The sequence below is a fragment of the Cebus imitator genome, unplaced genomic scaffold (assembly GCF_001604975.1).
Source record: "Cebus imitator isolate Cc_AM_T3 unplaced genomic scaffold, Cebus_imitator-1.0 Scaffold565, whole genome shotgun sequence".
Taxonomy (NCBI): Eukaryota; Metazoa; Chordata; class Mammalia; order Primates; family Cebidae; genus Cebus; species Cebus imitator.
The window spans coordinates 797196-813828 of record NW_016107880.1 but is presented as its reverse complement, the minus strand read 5'-3'; the positions used below and the strand labels follow the sequence as shown (position 1 = coordinate 813828).

The following is a 16633-nucleotide window of genomic DNA, read 5'->3' as shown; positions in this document are numbered from 1 at the left end:
TAATATGATTAAGATTTACCAGAAATCTGTCATTGAGAGACAGAATTTTGTCAGATGCACAGAGAAAGGGAGGGGAGCCTGAGAAGTTCTAGGTGGGTACGTTTTGTCTAGTCAAGGGAGCACTGAAAAGCACAAAAGGAAATTCAAAGGTAAGATTAGAAGATTCCAATCTTTCTACCTTCCTCATGGTTTTGCCGAGGGCTGTTTCAGCAATTGGTGCACCTGGAGAAAGCCTTGCCATCTGCTGCCTTTGGACAGCCTCAAGTTTGCCTCTGCTGGAGGTGAGCTTCCAGAATTAGTTTGGAAGACTAAAAACCTCCGTTTCCATTAATTCAGCTCAAGGTCCCCAAGGACTAGCGTATTTAATCTAGATTTAGCTGATTAGCCTGCATTTCCCTGTGTAATTCCCATCCTTGGCTGCTAAAATGGTTCAGAAAAAAGAGCAAGTGAAAGTAACAAGTCCTACCGGGATTTGGCTCAAGGCAGGAGTAGAGAAGCCAGGTGGCAGGCTGCCTGGGCGGAAGCGCAGAGTGGGAAGCAAGGGCGAGGCAGAGGCAGATTGTAGAGTTGAAGGTCGGTGAAGGTGGAGAATGAATCTTCTGAAGTAGTTACTGATGCAAGGGCAGGAATCTAGCTACTGATAGATCCTCCAGGATGAAGAGAAAATCTTACACCATACTGACCAGAGAACAATGACGTTGGACTTTGTTCCTGTCACCGGACGTGAATCTTAGAATGTGAGCTCAGTGTGAAAGCCAAGCTAGCATATACATCTGCTGGCTTAGAGGAAGAAGATCTTCAGTCTGGGGATGAGAAAAGCAAACGATTGCCCTGGAATATTTAGAGCAAATGGATGCACTCCCCACCTCTTCTTTCCCTCTTTAGTTTTAGTTAAATATTCAAGGAATTCTGTGGCTCCAAGAAATCTCAACGTCCTTTTCTTAAAAAATACAGGAATCTGCTGGATGGACTTTGTGAATTTTTTATTTTATAATTGATTTTGCCTCGCCAAAGCTGGTCCTACAGAATGTAATTTAACAAAGCACATACAACTTATTTATATTTATGAGAAATTGTGGGAAAATATCTTTATGTGTGATGATTAAAGAAATGTTGACTTGAAAAAGACTGTTTGCTTTCATTATTATAATAATTGAGTAAATATTAACCAAATTATTTTTAATGTGTGGGAGTCATTCATTTTGAGAGAAAATGTTTATAAACCGTATCTTCTCATTCATGTAGTTTAATGTTCTGAAGGAACTGCAGTCTATCTACAGGAAAAAAACACATTAAAAATACAAAGATGATACACAAAGAGCATCTTTCAAATTTGATGGCAACTCCCCTTTCATAGGATATGCTGAGATGAACCAGAATTGATTAATTGCACATTCATCCATTGATTTGTCTTTTAAATACTGAAGTTCTGGGCACCAAGTACCAAGATAAAATGAGGAGGAGGATGTAGGCCTTGCCTTTTTTGAACTTAAACATTTAATGGAAATATTTAATGGAAGTATTTGTCATCTAGAATCTTCTTTGCCCTCTTTGGCCATATTTTGTAGTAGATCCGATTTTAGGACTATTCATAAAGTCTTTTGGTATTTCTTAAATTTTGCATTTTATTTAATATTTACTTAAATATTATTCAAACAAATTTTAATAAAGATTCATTTAAATGAATGGAAGAATTTATTAAAACTCATATATGAGAATTTTAGGTAATTAAAAGCAATGTGGAAAGATACCTACTGTGTTAGTTTTCTAGTAAGTAATATTATTTTACTTTGTGTTGATAGTTGCAGAACCACTCAGTATGAAAATGTGTTCTGGTATAATAACAGAAGGCAATATTGTGAATACTTACCATGTTGCACCACTGTTCTTAGTGCTTTACAGGGCTGATATTATTTTATACTCCTCAAAATTCTATTAAATAGGTAGTATTATACCCATTTTACAGATATGGAAACTGAGGCATGCCAAAGTCGAGTAAATTGGCCAGGGACACCTAGCTATGGATTACTGAGGGTGGTTCAGGCCCAGGGTGTCTTGGCACAGAGAGTATGCCCATTGGCAGTCTGCTGTGTCGCCCATGTAGTGCCTGGATGTTACAGAGTCCATGAGGATTTTAAAGTCTATTGCTTTTCATGTCTAGATGCAGGATCAGGAATTCATTTGCACAATGACCAGTTTTATTCATATTTCCTTGCAAGCCATTAAATGCTAACAATTTACTGTCATGTAGTACAAAATGCATTCATTTCTTTTATTTGTCCTGCAGTGTGGCCACGGATTCCTGACAGTGCAAGGGCACTGTAAGTGTCCACTGTCTTTTCCTCAGTTATTTCTGATAATAAGACCCACTTATACAGATATGCGCAGCATGCCAGCATGCACACACATTGTGCATACACACACACACACACATCTACACAGGGACTGCCCGGGAATTCATTTTACTTCCTTAGTTAAAAGAATTGATAGAGGAAGTGCTAAGAACTAACTCACATTTTTGCAGTTTGTGTCTGGCTGTATCCTGCTACGCTGCAGCAAAAGCTGTCTTTGAATAGCTTTAGTTTTAATTACACATAGAACTACATGGCTATGGATGTGTCATTTAAAGATGAAAATGGATCTCCCTCACCTTTGAAACGGGAAAGAAGTAGCTGAGGCTATAGAATGGCAGGATTGGAAAAAATCTTAGAAAGTACCTAATGATCTAATCTAGCCTCCCAATCATGAAATCATTTTTATGTAGTACTCCTGGCACTATCAGTGATGGTTAACAGACATCATTACCAGGTATTCTTTTCCAACTTTAAGCAAATCTGGTTATTAGAATGTTGTTTTGTTATTGAAATGAGTTTCTATTCACTTTTCATTTCCTTCTGGTATTGTCTAGCTCACTGATCTTTACTGCTTGGCACTCAGTAGGCACTTTGTATACATTTGTGATTAAGGAAGCTCATTTACCTTTTAACATGATGAACACCGAGCCCATTTCATCAGATGTCTTTTCACAGCCACTAGCAATTAGAATCTCTGCTTAGCAGTTCAGCTACAGAAGACAGTCATACACAGATCATTTTAATTCACTATATGCTAAAAAAAAAATGAGTACAAGATGCTACAGGATTCCAGAGGAGGGGCATTGGATGGGGCAGAGAGATGGAATAGAGAGGAAGGGAGTCAAAAAATGTTTTCTGTAGTAGATAAGTTTGAGCTGACTCTTAAACATGAGGATGATTTATCCCATGAAGAAGAAAAGCAGAGGTAAAAGGGCACTTCAAGGGAAAGAATAGTAGCAAAATAATGGCATGGGGACACGGCAGCATATCAGGAAAATCTAAGGAGCTCCATAATGCGAGAAGATAAATTGGGAGCAGCAGAGCAGCGCTGGAGGATGGGTGAAACCAGGCCATTGGAGGGCGTGAGTGCTGCGTGTAGTGGTCACTTCATGTTTGTGAGAGCTGGGGATCGAGGGAGGCATATAGAGTCCCACCTGGATGACGCTACCCTGTTTTCCTTAGTTTAGCTTCTTTTCAGGCAAAGCAGCTATTCTCTTTCTCTCTCTCTCTCTCTCATATATTTTCAGTGCAGGTCCCATCATGGACATACTCTGCCTTTTAGAGACCAATGTACCACTTGAAATGACAGATATGCACAGCATGCCAGCATGCACACACATTGTGCATACACACACACACACACACACACACACACACACACACCCCTACACAGGGACTGCCCGGGAATTCATTCAAACACTGAACTGAATATTCTAGTGATTTCCTGACAGAATCAGGGCATGAAAAGATTCATGTTTGTCCTTTGCACACTCTTATTCCATTAACACAACCCATTTGTGTTAACTTTTTGGTATGCAATGTTATACTATTGATTTGCATCTATAACCAATTAAAAAGCTAGATTTGTTTTGAGATGTCCTACTTTGTAGCCAAAACTTTCCAATCCTTTCTGGATGTTTTTCCATTTTATTTAACCTATGTGTATTTGTTTGTATTATCCAGTTACCTTGTGTTATTATTTCCTGATGAGATCATTAGAATGCAGATACTGTCTATAGTGTAATCACCAATTTACCTTTTTGCTATTTACCCATTTGATAAGCATGTCTTTGAATCTTGGGACAAAGCATTATAGATATATTTCATCTTACCATATACAAAATATATATCTGATATTTATATAGAAATATGGGTATTAATAACAATTTGGCTATATGAGATATTTATTTATATTTAATATATCTTTGGTTATAGTAAATTAAAATGGAGAAGACTAAGACAGGCCTCATACGTCACCTTAATTTTGTATGATTCGCGCACATGAGTGAAACTTAACTTGAGCTTTTTCTTATAAATGCCTATATTAAAAGAAAAATGAAACTAATCAATCAGAAGCCACCAACTAACTTACACTTCTGCAGCTCGGGACTTTCCAGCAGCATCATAAGGTAACTGTATAACTGTAACCAATTAAATATATGCTTTGTGTCTGTGTTCATCCTATTAAAAAACCTCCCGTTTGCATTCCCTCAGCGGAGTCCCCAAACCACTTCCAGATTGGAGTTGCTTTTAACATTTTATTGCGCCTCAGTTTATCTTTTAACAATTTACATAAACTGAACCACATTCTCCTCAAGAAAATAATGTTGATTTGTTTTGTTCTCATGTTAGGCAGAGGTGGAGATGTTATTAAATATTTAACCATAAAATGGATACTTCTTGCTTTCATCTTATATGAACGTGAATTTATACATAATATACTTGATTTGCACGGTTGTGACCTTTTTATTATATAAAATTGTTTTCATCTTCAAAGGAGTTCTGGTCCATGATGTTATAGACTGGAATCTTTAGAAAGTAGTAGAGAATTTAATGCATAAAATAGAATAATAAAAGATAGCAGTAGACCTAACACAGAGAGATCATTCTGACGGACTGTAGATGTTTTGCATTTGGGAATGTCTATTTCGTTAATCAACATGTCCTCTCTCTAAGAGCACAATAGGCCCCTTGAAATAAGCTATTTTATTTTTGTTCTTTATATTATTTCTATAGTTTATATTATCTATCAAAACACATTAGCCTTGCTGCTGAATATTGAGTGTTACACTATGTAATGGTATCAGTCAGCAACTCAAGCCAGTGAAGCTCAAGGGGTTATTTAGATTTCTTAGGAATCTAGTTTATTTCTAGAGATCACCTTGCCCTTCATTCAGAGTGATGTAGACCCAGAAACTAAGCCTCCCCACTACAACTGCTGAATATGTGATTTCAGTAAAAATTCCAGATCACAATCTTCTGTCTACCATTTACCAGGAAGAAAGTTGACTGTGTGAATTAATGAATAATTTATCTGTGCCTTCTCTACCTCAGAGTATCCAATTTGTGTATGAGTTAGGCACATGTCTAATTCACTGTCTTCCAAAGGACTCTTTGTGGCGTTAGTTCAAGTGAAAACAGCAAAGCACTACATCTTTGAGTTTGTTCCACACTCCATCCCACACACTGTAGGCTCCTATCGCTGATACGGCTCGGGCTTTCTCAGATTCCCTTTCTTCTCTTCCCTCCATTTTCACCTCTGCTATCTCTGATCTAACCACCTATGGCAGCAGTCCCCAACCTGTTAACTTCGTACTATCTGGAGGGTGAGTGATTGCTAGGAGTACTTCAAATCCATTTATGTACCAGGCACGGTTACAACAAGAATCACAGATGCCCTGTACATATGTACAACTAATATATTCAAATATATCTAGATGCTTTAGGGACTAATACAATACAAAATTATATAAAAGCATTGCAGAATTTGCTTGGCAGTATTCCTGACTGACCTATGAGATCCACATTCGATGAGATTTGCATTAGGAGCGTAGGAAGGTGAAGGAATGGAAGGAGACTCTGCTTGGCTCCTATTGTTCCTAATCCCGCAGAATTTAAGACCATGCAGGGCTTTTGTTCATGACCAAAGAGTAGGAAAAGCAAAGCTTCAGAAGCTTAGTACAGCCTCCACACTTTTCTTTCCCTTTATTTTGCTGTTGATTTCTATTTGATTAAATGTACTACAGTAAGGACGGGTATTGCCATAATGAATGATAAATCCATTAAGAACTTATTGAAATGAAATCAATTAAATTTTATCCAACTCACAACATAATTTAGTTGCCATACATAATATTTTAATATTATATATATTTTCACTTTTCCCGATGCAATCTCAACTCACTGGAATCTCCACCTCCCAGGTTCAAGCAGTTCTCCTGCCTCAGCCTCCTGAGTAGCTGGGACTATAGATACATGCCACCATGCCTGGCTAATTTTTGTACTTTTAGTAGAGGCTGGATTTCACTATGTTGGCCAGGCTGGTCTCGAACCCTTGACCTCAGGTGACCCATCTACCTCAGCCTCCCAAAGTGCTGGGATTATAAGCGTGAGCTACTGCGCCTGGCCCAGTTCATTTTCTAGCAGTTGTTACAGATTTACTTATGGAGTTAGTTACGGTTAGTTACGTTTACACTAATAATTATGTAAACCACTAATAATTCCTTGAAAGTGTAGACTACAGAATTGCCAGGGTAAGCAGAAAGCTGTTGTGATTTATAATAAGGAAATAAGAGAAATATTAGTGAAATGTCCAAATGGCATGTAAGATGCCTAAAGCATCGACATGGTAAAATTTAGGGGCTGGAGGAGGGCACCCAGTGAAGCCTTGTAGCTCAGAAGAGAAAATAGAGTCTGATGTCAACTTGTTATCAGGTTAAATCTACAATTTGTGATTTATAATATACAATGGATGTATATGTTATCCTCTTGGTAGTATCTGGCTAAATAGCATTAAATAAGAAAGTTGTTATAATATTTGAATTGTAACAAAAATATTTTAAAACCTTATTCATCAAAGATATTTATACATTATATCATTTATATCCCTCAGTAAACTATCTCTTAGAATTTTTATAAACTCTGGTTGAAGACTCAAAGCTATTTTGACCACTTTATTCTTTTCTTTTCTTTTTTTCTTTTCTTTTCTTTTCCTCCTCTCTCTCTCTCTCTCTCTCTCTCTCTCTCTCTCTCTCAGGCAGTGTGTCACTCTGCTGTTTGTTTCAGCCAGAATCAACGCCAGAGTCACACTGTGAGTGTTGACAGTGCTGTTCACACGTGCTCTGTGCTGGGGAAGAACCCAGCATTTACACTCCTGCTCCTCCTTCCAGCTGTCTTCGCCCTCCCTCTTGGTAATGTCAGATTTCCTCCACCCTCAGGCTATCAACGAAGCCTGGCATTAAAGAGCAAAAAGAATGACACCATCCTTATAACACATTATGCTTCTCAGGAAAATGCATCCTCAATGATTTATAGTTTCACTACTGAAAGTTCTCTTAGGAGACAGTAAAAGCTAGAATATTAATATAATCTGAAATATTTTATCAAAGATTTTATTATTTAAAAAAATGCTCATGTAACAGGAAAATGAAAACTTCACCATGCCATATGATTTTCCCAGAAGAACCCTAAGTTGAGTACATTTTAATATATACACATGCACACATATTCACATATTTCCCCCTAAGCAATCTAAGTTGAGCAAGTCTGAGTAAATTTTACAAAACACAGTGGAGCAAAAGAAATTCTGTTTAAGTAGGAGAACTTATATAGAGAGGTATGATTTTTGTTTATTTTATGTATTTATTTATTATAGAGTGGGGTCTCCCTGTGTCACCAAGGCTGGAATGCAGTAATGCAGTCAGTTCACTGTAACTTTGACCTCCAGGGCTCAAGCAATCCTTCCACCTAAGCCTCTTGAGTAGCTGGGACCACAGGCATGAGCCACCATGCCCAGCTAATGTTTTGTTTGTTTGTTTGTTGTAGAGATGGCGTCTCACTTTGTTGCCAAAGCTGATCTTAGAAGAAGTATGATTTCTATTATATAGTATTGCTTTTGATTTGTTCTGGCCACAGGGCTGGCCGGAAGAGCAGAGCCTCAGAATGATTTGCTTACAGTAATGTGGAGAGTCAGTGGTTCAGCTTGGATTAGCATCTACATCCTTCTTAGTCGCCTTGAGTTGTCAGAGTCTTCCATGTTTCCCTTCAGTCCTTGTTCTTACACGTAAATATGAAAAGAAACTTGGGTGGGGTGGTAAAATCTGACCTTTCATTCTCTTGCTGAAGAAACCAAATAAGAATGATCGATTCTGAATTTCCTTAGGATTTGTTGAAATTTTCTAGAAAAAAATATCTCTAGTATTTGATGTTAAAAAATAGCTTTCTTTATTTGTTTTCTCTTTCAAAAGTTAAAAAACTTTATATTTAGTTTATTTGGGAAAAAGTTTAATTTTTATCATTTTACTTAGAGGTTTAGGTAGTAACAACCCTTGGCTTTGGTGTTAGACCTGACGTATGTAGAGGTGATTTCTAAGCAATAGCCCAGATTTCAGGATAGATGAAACTGTGCAGAAAAAAGCAGGGTTTCATTGGTGGTGTTCTTCTCTCCATGCTTAAAATTAGCACTTTACTGAATAGGGAAAATACTGGTCACTAATGACTACAGTTGAAAAGAAATATATGTGTGTGTGTGTATATATATATATATATATTCAACTATATATGTATATCTCTCAGCTGTGTGTATATATATATATATTTGTACATATATAGGTACAAATATGTATATGTTTGCACACATATATATATGTATATATTGTTGAAAAGAGAGTGATAGAGTCAGTTTAAAAGGAAGTCAGAACAAAAGAAGAAAATTACAACTTACTTGGGGAAATGAACAGGCAATATTCTGTTGAATAAACATATGAATTAAGAGCTCAGAAATCTGCCACTTAGGACTAATGAAAATGAGTTTTCATATTCATTTGTCAGCTTCCTTGTTTCCACCTCTGCTTCTCAAGTAGTTCAGTAAATCATGGCAGATGGCAATCTACAGGATAGATGAACTTGAATGTGTGCTCTATTTTATAATGTATCAAGTCTAAATCCCCGTGCAGAGGTTTTAATCTGGCATACGTAAAACTAATTCCTGTCTTATTTCCCACTGTGCCCCAGCACTCGGCTCTGCTTTGACCAGGTTGGTTTCCTCACTAGTCCATCATGCTAATTCTGTGCATTCCTTTATGCTTTCTCCCTTGGCCTGTTCAAGGCTCAGCCAGTCTTCCTAGAATGCCTTCCATTGAACTCCATTCTAATGCACACAGTTTAGCACCTAACTACAGACTGTCTTGATTCATGTTTTTGTATGTCAATATTTCCTCTACAAGGAAGCTACTTCAGGTCACATCTTATTCATTTGTGTTTCTACAGCTGTCAAAGAATCAAAGGGAACTGTAAAACATTTCTTGATTCAGTGTGTGTTTCTCTGAGAGCTAGGAAGTAGAGTCATATGGGAAGAAAATGTGTTCACTTCAGTCTCTTTCCAATTTTCATAAACCAGGATGGGACAACATATGCATATTTCTTGCTTCTTGACCTCAGAATTTGGTCTCATTGTCTTCCGGATAATATGAAATGATACGGTTGCAAGCATTATTTTAGATTTTGAGTAGTGAGCCCGAATGCAAGACACATATACCTGGAGATAAAAGGAATGTTTTGAAGAAGTCCTGATTGAGTTTGATAAGCTCTAGGTATTAGATCTGATTCAATTAACCACAACTGTCTATCTCAGAATTAACATTTTGATTGATAAAGTTTCTACTTGCAAGCTGAGTAACTATGAGCATGATATTTACTTTCTTGGGGCATAACTATCCTTACCTTTAAGGCAGATTGGACCAGTTGATTTATCTCTAATCAACCTTTCAGTTCCCAAGTTTCAGTTTCCATATAATTATTAATAACTAGGGTCATCAACAGAAGCAGCTCTCTATACAAAATAGGATACCCATATATCATGGCACTCGGAGGGGACAACCACTTCTAGAAATCAAGATTCCAAATTTGTAAGAAGATACCTTCTGTGAAACATGTGCCATGAATGAGTCTTGTTTTGCTCCTATCAACAATCCCTGCCTTACATAGTACAATGTGGGAAAATAAAAATGTGCTGACCTTCAAAGTTACTGTGCATTATGGGTAACATGGAAGGGGTGGTAACACTTCATTGAAGCATGAAAATTTCGGAAAGGGAAGGGAGGAAGTAAGGGACTGGCATGAAGGTGGTAGTCAGGTTGTCAAACCTGAGAACCGAAGTGAGTAGAAACAACATGCAAAGTACAAATATAAATCAGGGAATCACTGGAATTTAGTTGAATTCCAGTGGAATTGAGTCTCGTCTCTTGCAAAATCTACCAGAGATTGGGTAAGTGTTTATGTTTTTCTGTTTCAAAACCATTTGTATCTAGAGCCTTAATTGTGATCACCATGGATAAAAGGATCTTGTCTTTTGATAATGATAGTTCTTCCAGGCACGGTGACTCACGCCTAGAATCCCAGCACTTTGGGAGGCTGAGGCAGATGGATCACTTGAGGCCAGGAGTTCGAGAGCAGCTTGAGCAACATAATGAAACCACGTCTCCACTAACGATATAAAAATTAGCTGTCATGGTGGCGTGTACCTGTAATCCCAGCTATTTGGGAGGCGGAGGCACAAAAATCGCTTGAACCCAGAAAGTGAAGGTTTCAGTGAGCAGAGATCATGCCACTGCACTCCAGCCTGGGTGACAGAGTGAGACTCTGTCTCAAAACATATATAAAATAGTTCTAAGAACTATCTCTGTTGTGTTTGCTATGTTCAAATATTTCAGAATATTATTTTCCTTTCTCACTGAAACTTATCTTTTGGGTAAATCGTAACCCCACTGCTTATTCTTTTGTAAGTCTTCATACTATCTAACACAGCATCATGCAAAGAGTCAGTTAGGGCTGGATGAATGAAGTTGATTGGCCACAATATCCTACTGCATAATGTATTCGTGTGCTTCTTAGGATTCTTTCCTTTATGTTACTTTACTGAGGGAATGTATGATTCTTTGCTACTTCCTCAGAAGCAGAGAGAGTTGGTGAGTATGCTGATATACAACTACATACACCGCATACTGCAGCAATTGCCTGCATTTGTCTTCTCCCAGGGATTCCAAATGCCAGCTACTGGCCCTGGGCCCATTGATAAAAATGTTTAGCTGCTATGGTATTTTGAATCGAAAGATCAATCTCCAAGTGTCTTGAAAGCATTCAGCTTCAAAAATTGTTGAAAGTAAGAAGAGTGTGACTTTATTTAAGAAAAAAGGTAGCTCACGATTGGTGCCACAGCCATTGTGATGTGTGAATTGATTGGTTTCTGATGCTCAGCTCTGTGGCGATAAATAACTGACATTTGGGGCAATGTTCTCTTGTCTCATAATCAGTAAATGTTTTATCTTCAATGGCTGCATTTGAATTCTTTATGGTTGAAATTGAAGGTGAACCTAATAGTTTTGTTTTGTTTTGAATATTTGGGTTTCCTTTCTTCAGCTAGTAGTTTAAACGGGAAGTTCACAGTTTTGTAAGCCAATTTCTGTAAGAGTCACGAGTGCTCTTTTGTGCAAAACAAAGGAGTCTAAAACATAATGCTGCATAGAAGCACTGCTTTGTTTTCTTTTCTGTCTCTCTCAATGTAAGTATGTGCAAACTTTCTGTCCAACTTATGCAGTGAAGGTGTTACCAACCTCAACCTTCAAATACTAGTCTCAGTTCCCCCATTAATACTTAAAGATGTTTTTGTTAATTTCTGGAAAATACCCCTTTATCAAATTGCTCATATGTCAGGCTCCTATTTACAGTAATCTAAGTGAATAGATATCACTCACATACTCATAACCTCAGAATTACAAAAATGAGCCAAAGCAGAAGTAAGAGACTAGCCCAAAATTCTATAGAATACCTTCTTTCCTAGTCCCAGTAGAAGTAAACTCTGCTGATCTGCAGACTGAAGCCTTCCTCCATGAAGGTGTTGCCTCTCCAGTGACCTAAACCACTGGGCCGACTCCCTGAAGGTCCTTCAAGGCTTGAGATGACTCAGTGCAACTCCACTTGGGGCCACGCTTTTTGGTTGCTGGTGTCTGGGCACTTATTAAGCTGTTTAGACCAGAACTCTGTTGACTCCTTTCCAGAGCTCACGGAGAACCAGACTGGTACCTGGAACAGAGCAAATGCTCAATCCCTGGGTGTTACCTTCCCACCCCAACAACACTGCCAAAAATAAATGTTAGGGCTTGGGAAGGAGAGCCATAGAAATGATGAATGGTTTTGGAATAAAGAAGTTCAGGTTGTCTTAGAGACATGTAAGCTGAAAGTGATTCCAATATTCTTTCTCCTGCAGAGGTAGCATAGTTATGCGTTCATGATTCCCTCCTAAGGCTCACCATAGAGTGGGGGTCGGGAACCACCCCCGTTTCTTTAGACAAATTCAGCTTCCACGGTTTTTTAATACTGGCTGTTACACACAATTTTACTTGTACCAGGGATTACGGGGCTACCACATATTTTTTTTATTTATTTTATTTTTTTAATTTTTTATTATTTTATTGCATTTTAGGTTTTGGGGTACATGTGAAGAACATGCAAGATTGTTGCATAGGTACACACGTGGCAGTGTGATTTGCTGCCTTCCTCCCCATCACCTACATCTGGCATTTCTCCCCACATATTTTTAATCCTATTTTACAAATAAAAAATATGTGACACACATACTCTATTTTCACTGGATTTTAAATGAGATAAAACTGTCATGGGCATCTGCTTATTCATCTGTCAAATGAGACATTGAATTATTTTACTCTAAGAAAACTGCATAACTCTCCACGGAGACTGTAGTACATGGGTCGCCTGTGACATTGGTTATTAGAGACCGCTTCGGGGGAGAGGTTAGGACTCCCGTGGTCCAACCCTGCCTGCCCGCAACTCACTGACCTCCTCTGGGCCTGTGCTTTCATCTGTAAAATGAAGTCCTTCAACTAAATGAGCTCTGACAGACCTTCCAGCTTTAAAAGTTACATAATCTCACTTCTGGAAAACTTTTTTAAGAGAAAAGCAATTTACAAGATTTATGTCTATGAGGATTTTAAGGAGAAAGATAATAAACACCCATATCTCTTTCTGTCTTTCTCTGTCTCCTCTCTCTCTCTCTCAGATGCATGTTAGAGTATTTTTCTGAAGGCCAGGAGGATTTAAAGACCCTTTCTTTAAAGATTCTGTCACTTCTGTGTTTCTAGTGTTTTCAATTCTCTGCTATTCCAGTTTAACTCTGTTTCCTGGGACGTTATAGATTTCCCATGTGTAAATTCTTCTTGTGTATTTGTGATCGCTTTCAACCAGAAATGAGTTTTGTTTCTTTATTTTTGTGGGTGTTTTTTGGGTTTTTTTTTTCATATTAAATATAGTAGCTGACTTAAGTTACATGGTTATGTTCTTCCTAAACTCATACTTTAGGGTTTATCTTTCAGCTTCATGCAAATCTGCTTTTGAATAAGTCATTTAAGCAATTGAATTACATTTTTGAAATCTTGTTTTATAAGTTCACTTACACACATTAGAGTCTACTAAATGGAAGGGATGTAGTTTCACTTCATCGTGGGAAGTTGCTAATACATAGAACAGGTCTCAGGACAGCTTTTCTCCTTGTTTGAAGTCAACGTGTTTTGGTTCTTTTTAGCAAAAATCTTGTTAAAGTATGAGGTGACAGGCTTGAAAAGGTACAGTGCACTAAATATGAAGCACATTGCAAAAACAAATGTTCTTGAGCTGAAAATAAAAACTAGCTCCTCAGTAACAATGAAACATGAAGTATAAAACAGTAGCAAAATAATCTTTAACAGTGATCTTCAAAATTGTTTGCATCAGGACTTTCTCAGGGACAGAGCAATAGTGTGACACAGAAGCTGATGAGATTATTTTTCATTCCTGTTACCTCAAGGAGGTAACAGCTGTGAGTGTTGTACCTAATAGCAGAAGTGAGCTCACCACAAATTATAAATACCAAGGGTAATGTAGTGATAACTTCTCTCACCTACATATTTTGCCCTCTTAAATAACAAGGCCTTCTGCTTCATCTGAGAGATCATTTCTTTTTTGAAGTTGCTGTTGTGAGCCCAGGGAAAAGAAAGTATTTTGGAGTAGAAGAGAAGAAAGCAGCCTCCCCAAACATCTACAGGCCCTGCCCTGCCTCCAACAAACTGCCAGAATCTGCTGAACTCTGAAGTGTGATTTGCTTAGTGGGATCTAAATCCTTTGCTCTATAAAGAGGAACAGAGGTAGTTACCTGCCCGAAGATCCGTGGCTGAAGGATATGAGCTTAAAGACTATCAGTTTTAACTGTGGGCTGTGGAACCAGGACAGAGAGAAGAGTTTATAAATACGTAGATATGGAGAAATTGAAACTTACATGGTCACACTTGGTGGCCCACGCCCATAATCTGAGCACTTTGGCAGATTGAGACATGAGGATTGCTTGAGCCCAGGAGTTCGAGACCAGTCTGGGGAGCATAATGAGACCCCCATCTCTAGAGGAAGTCAAATAATTACCCAGGCGTGGTGACACATGCCTAGAGTCACAGCTACTAGGAAGGCTGAGGTGAGTGGATTGCTGGAGATGGAGGCTGCAGGGAGCTGTTGACTGCGCCGCTGCACTCCAGCCTAGGCAACAGAGTGAGACCCTGTCTCAAAAGAAAAAAAAAGAAACTTGAGAAACAAATGCAGAAATCCATCATCACTGAATGATCACTGATCTTCTGTAGAGTAAAAGTGTTGCCTGACTCCTTTGGGTGTGCATATCTAACACGCATAGCCAATATTCACTTGTATTTTTTTTTTTTTTTTTGCCAGAACAGTCGACCGTGTCAGGCCATTAACTCGATGGGATCCTTAGTACTCTTATGTAGCCAGGTACACTCTTGCTCTTTTTCACATCTAGTCTCTTTATTCTCTTTATTTTAAAAAACAAAATTCCATACGTCGTTCATTCATGTATTGATTCAGGAGCTCTATGTTGAGCCTTTTACTGTGTGCCTGGCAGTGTTCTCTGCACTGGAAATGAAGCATGAGCACAAGGGACTAAAATCCATCCTCATGCAGTTCACGTCTGGAGGGAGTATACAGCAATGAACAAAATAAGTGATTATAACATGTAAGGCATAAGATACGGTGATGAGTACAATGGAGAGAAATAGGGCAGGGAAGGGAAGGGGAGTGCCTGGGGATTTTTCAATAGGAGAATGAAGGGGTACAGCCTTGCTGAGCAAGGCATATTTGCATAGAGACAGAAATAGATGCACAAGTGCCCTACGTGGGTATCCGAGTGTTCCAGGAAGAGGCAGCACATATACTGGCAGGAGGCGGGAGGGTGCCTGACCAATTCAAGGCACTGCATGTGAACCAGTGCACCAAAGCAGCAAGGGTGATGGACAGGGATGTGGCCAGCGGGATATGAAGGTCAGGCAGGGACTCGATGACTTAGGCCTTACTCTGAGGGACAAAGAACGGCATTCTGTAGGTTTTTGAGAAAGGAGTAATGTGATTTGACTTTTTTTTTTTTTTTTGAGATGGAGTCTCGCTCTGTCGCCCAGGCTGTAGTGCAGTGGTGTGATCTCGGCTCACTGCAACCTCTGCCTCCCAGGTTCAAGCAATTCTCCTGCCTCAGGCACTGAGTAGCTGGGACTACAGGCACCCGCCGCCAAGCCCAGCTATTTTTTTTTTTTTGTATTTTTAGTAGTGACGGGGTTTCACCATGTTGGCCCAGATGGTCTTGATCTTCTGACCTCGTGATCCGCCCGCCTCGGTCTCCCAAAGTGCTGGGATTACAAGCATGAGCCACTGCACCCGGCCTCGGCTGACTTTTTAACAAAATCACTCTGCTGCTATGTTGAGAATAGTCTGAGAGGCAGAGATTGGAAGGTCATTTTTAAGCTTGATAACGGTAATAGACATCCACGTGGAGATGAAGCGGCAGCCTAGTAGATGAGTCTGGAGTTGAGGGCAGCTCTCCACTGATAATTCTAGCTTTGCCTTGTCTACATTCACGGTAAGCCAACATGTCTAAATGTCTCCCCTCTCCCCACTTGAATAATTAAACAGTTCAGCAGTCCCTATACGAAGATGTTAAAGCAGGCTGTTAGGCAGTTAAAGTGAAAAGCCATTTGTGAGTCTGAATTTGCTGGAAACTAATAAAGAAGAAAAGGGGGCTTTACTTCAGGATGAGATAAATCCTCATGCAGTAAAATCTTCAAAAATGTTACAGACTCCAACGAGTCAGTATCCTGAAGGAACTGAAAGTATGGTTAGGGCTCCTGCTCTGTTCTTCATTTCACCGTGAAGCTCATTGTTAATTATTTCCTTTGAGCTTTAAAGTCAACATTCATGCTTATTTTCTCATATTTTTTTCCTACTAAGCTAATTAATAGAGCTACACAGGAACCCCAAGACAGACTTTTGGAGAGGCAGCAAGGGCTTGCAGTGAAGGCCCAAGGAAGTCCAGTGCCAAGTCTAAAGCTACCATTTGAGGGTGACTTTGACCAAAATCACTGATTTTTTTAATCTCTCCATCTCCAAATGCCACATTAAGACCCCCAAAATTAAAATGGGTTTTCTTTGTCACCGACATACTGAATTTTAGATCGCAGTAT

At 38.8% G+C, this 16633-nt stretch overlaps 1 protein-coding gene and 1 long non-coding RNA gene across 5 annotated transcripts in view; one reads left to right on the top strand and one right to left on the bottom strand.

Annotated features, from left to right (window-relative positions):
* Nucleotides 1-479, bottom strand: part of LOC119469074 — a 31701-nt gene extending 31222 nt beyond the window's left edge. The window contains exon 1 of the long non-coding RNA XR_005197898.1: nucleotides 179-479. This is a non-coding gene — a long non-coding RNA (uncharacterized LOC119469074). The remainder of the gene's footprint in view (nucleotides 1-178) is intronic.
* The window catches only part of DLGAP1 (DLG associated protein 1), a 980899-nt gene that overhangs the window by 206602 nt on the left and 757664 nt on the right, over nucleotides 1-16633 (top strand). The gene's annotated exons all lie outside the window — the stretch shown is intronic.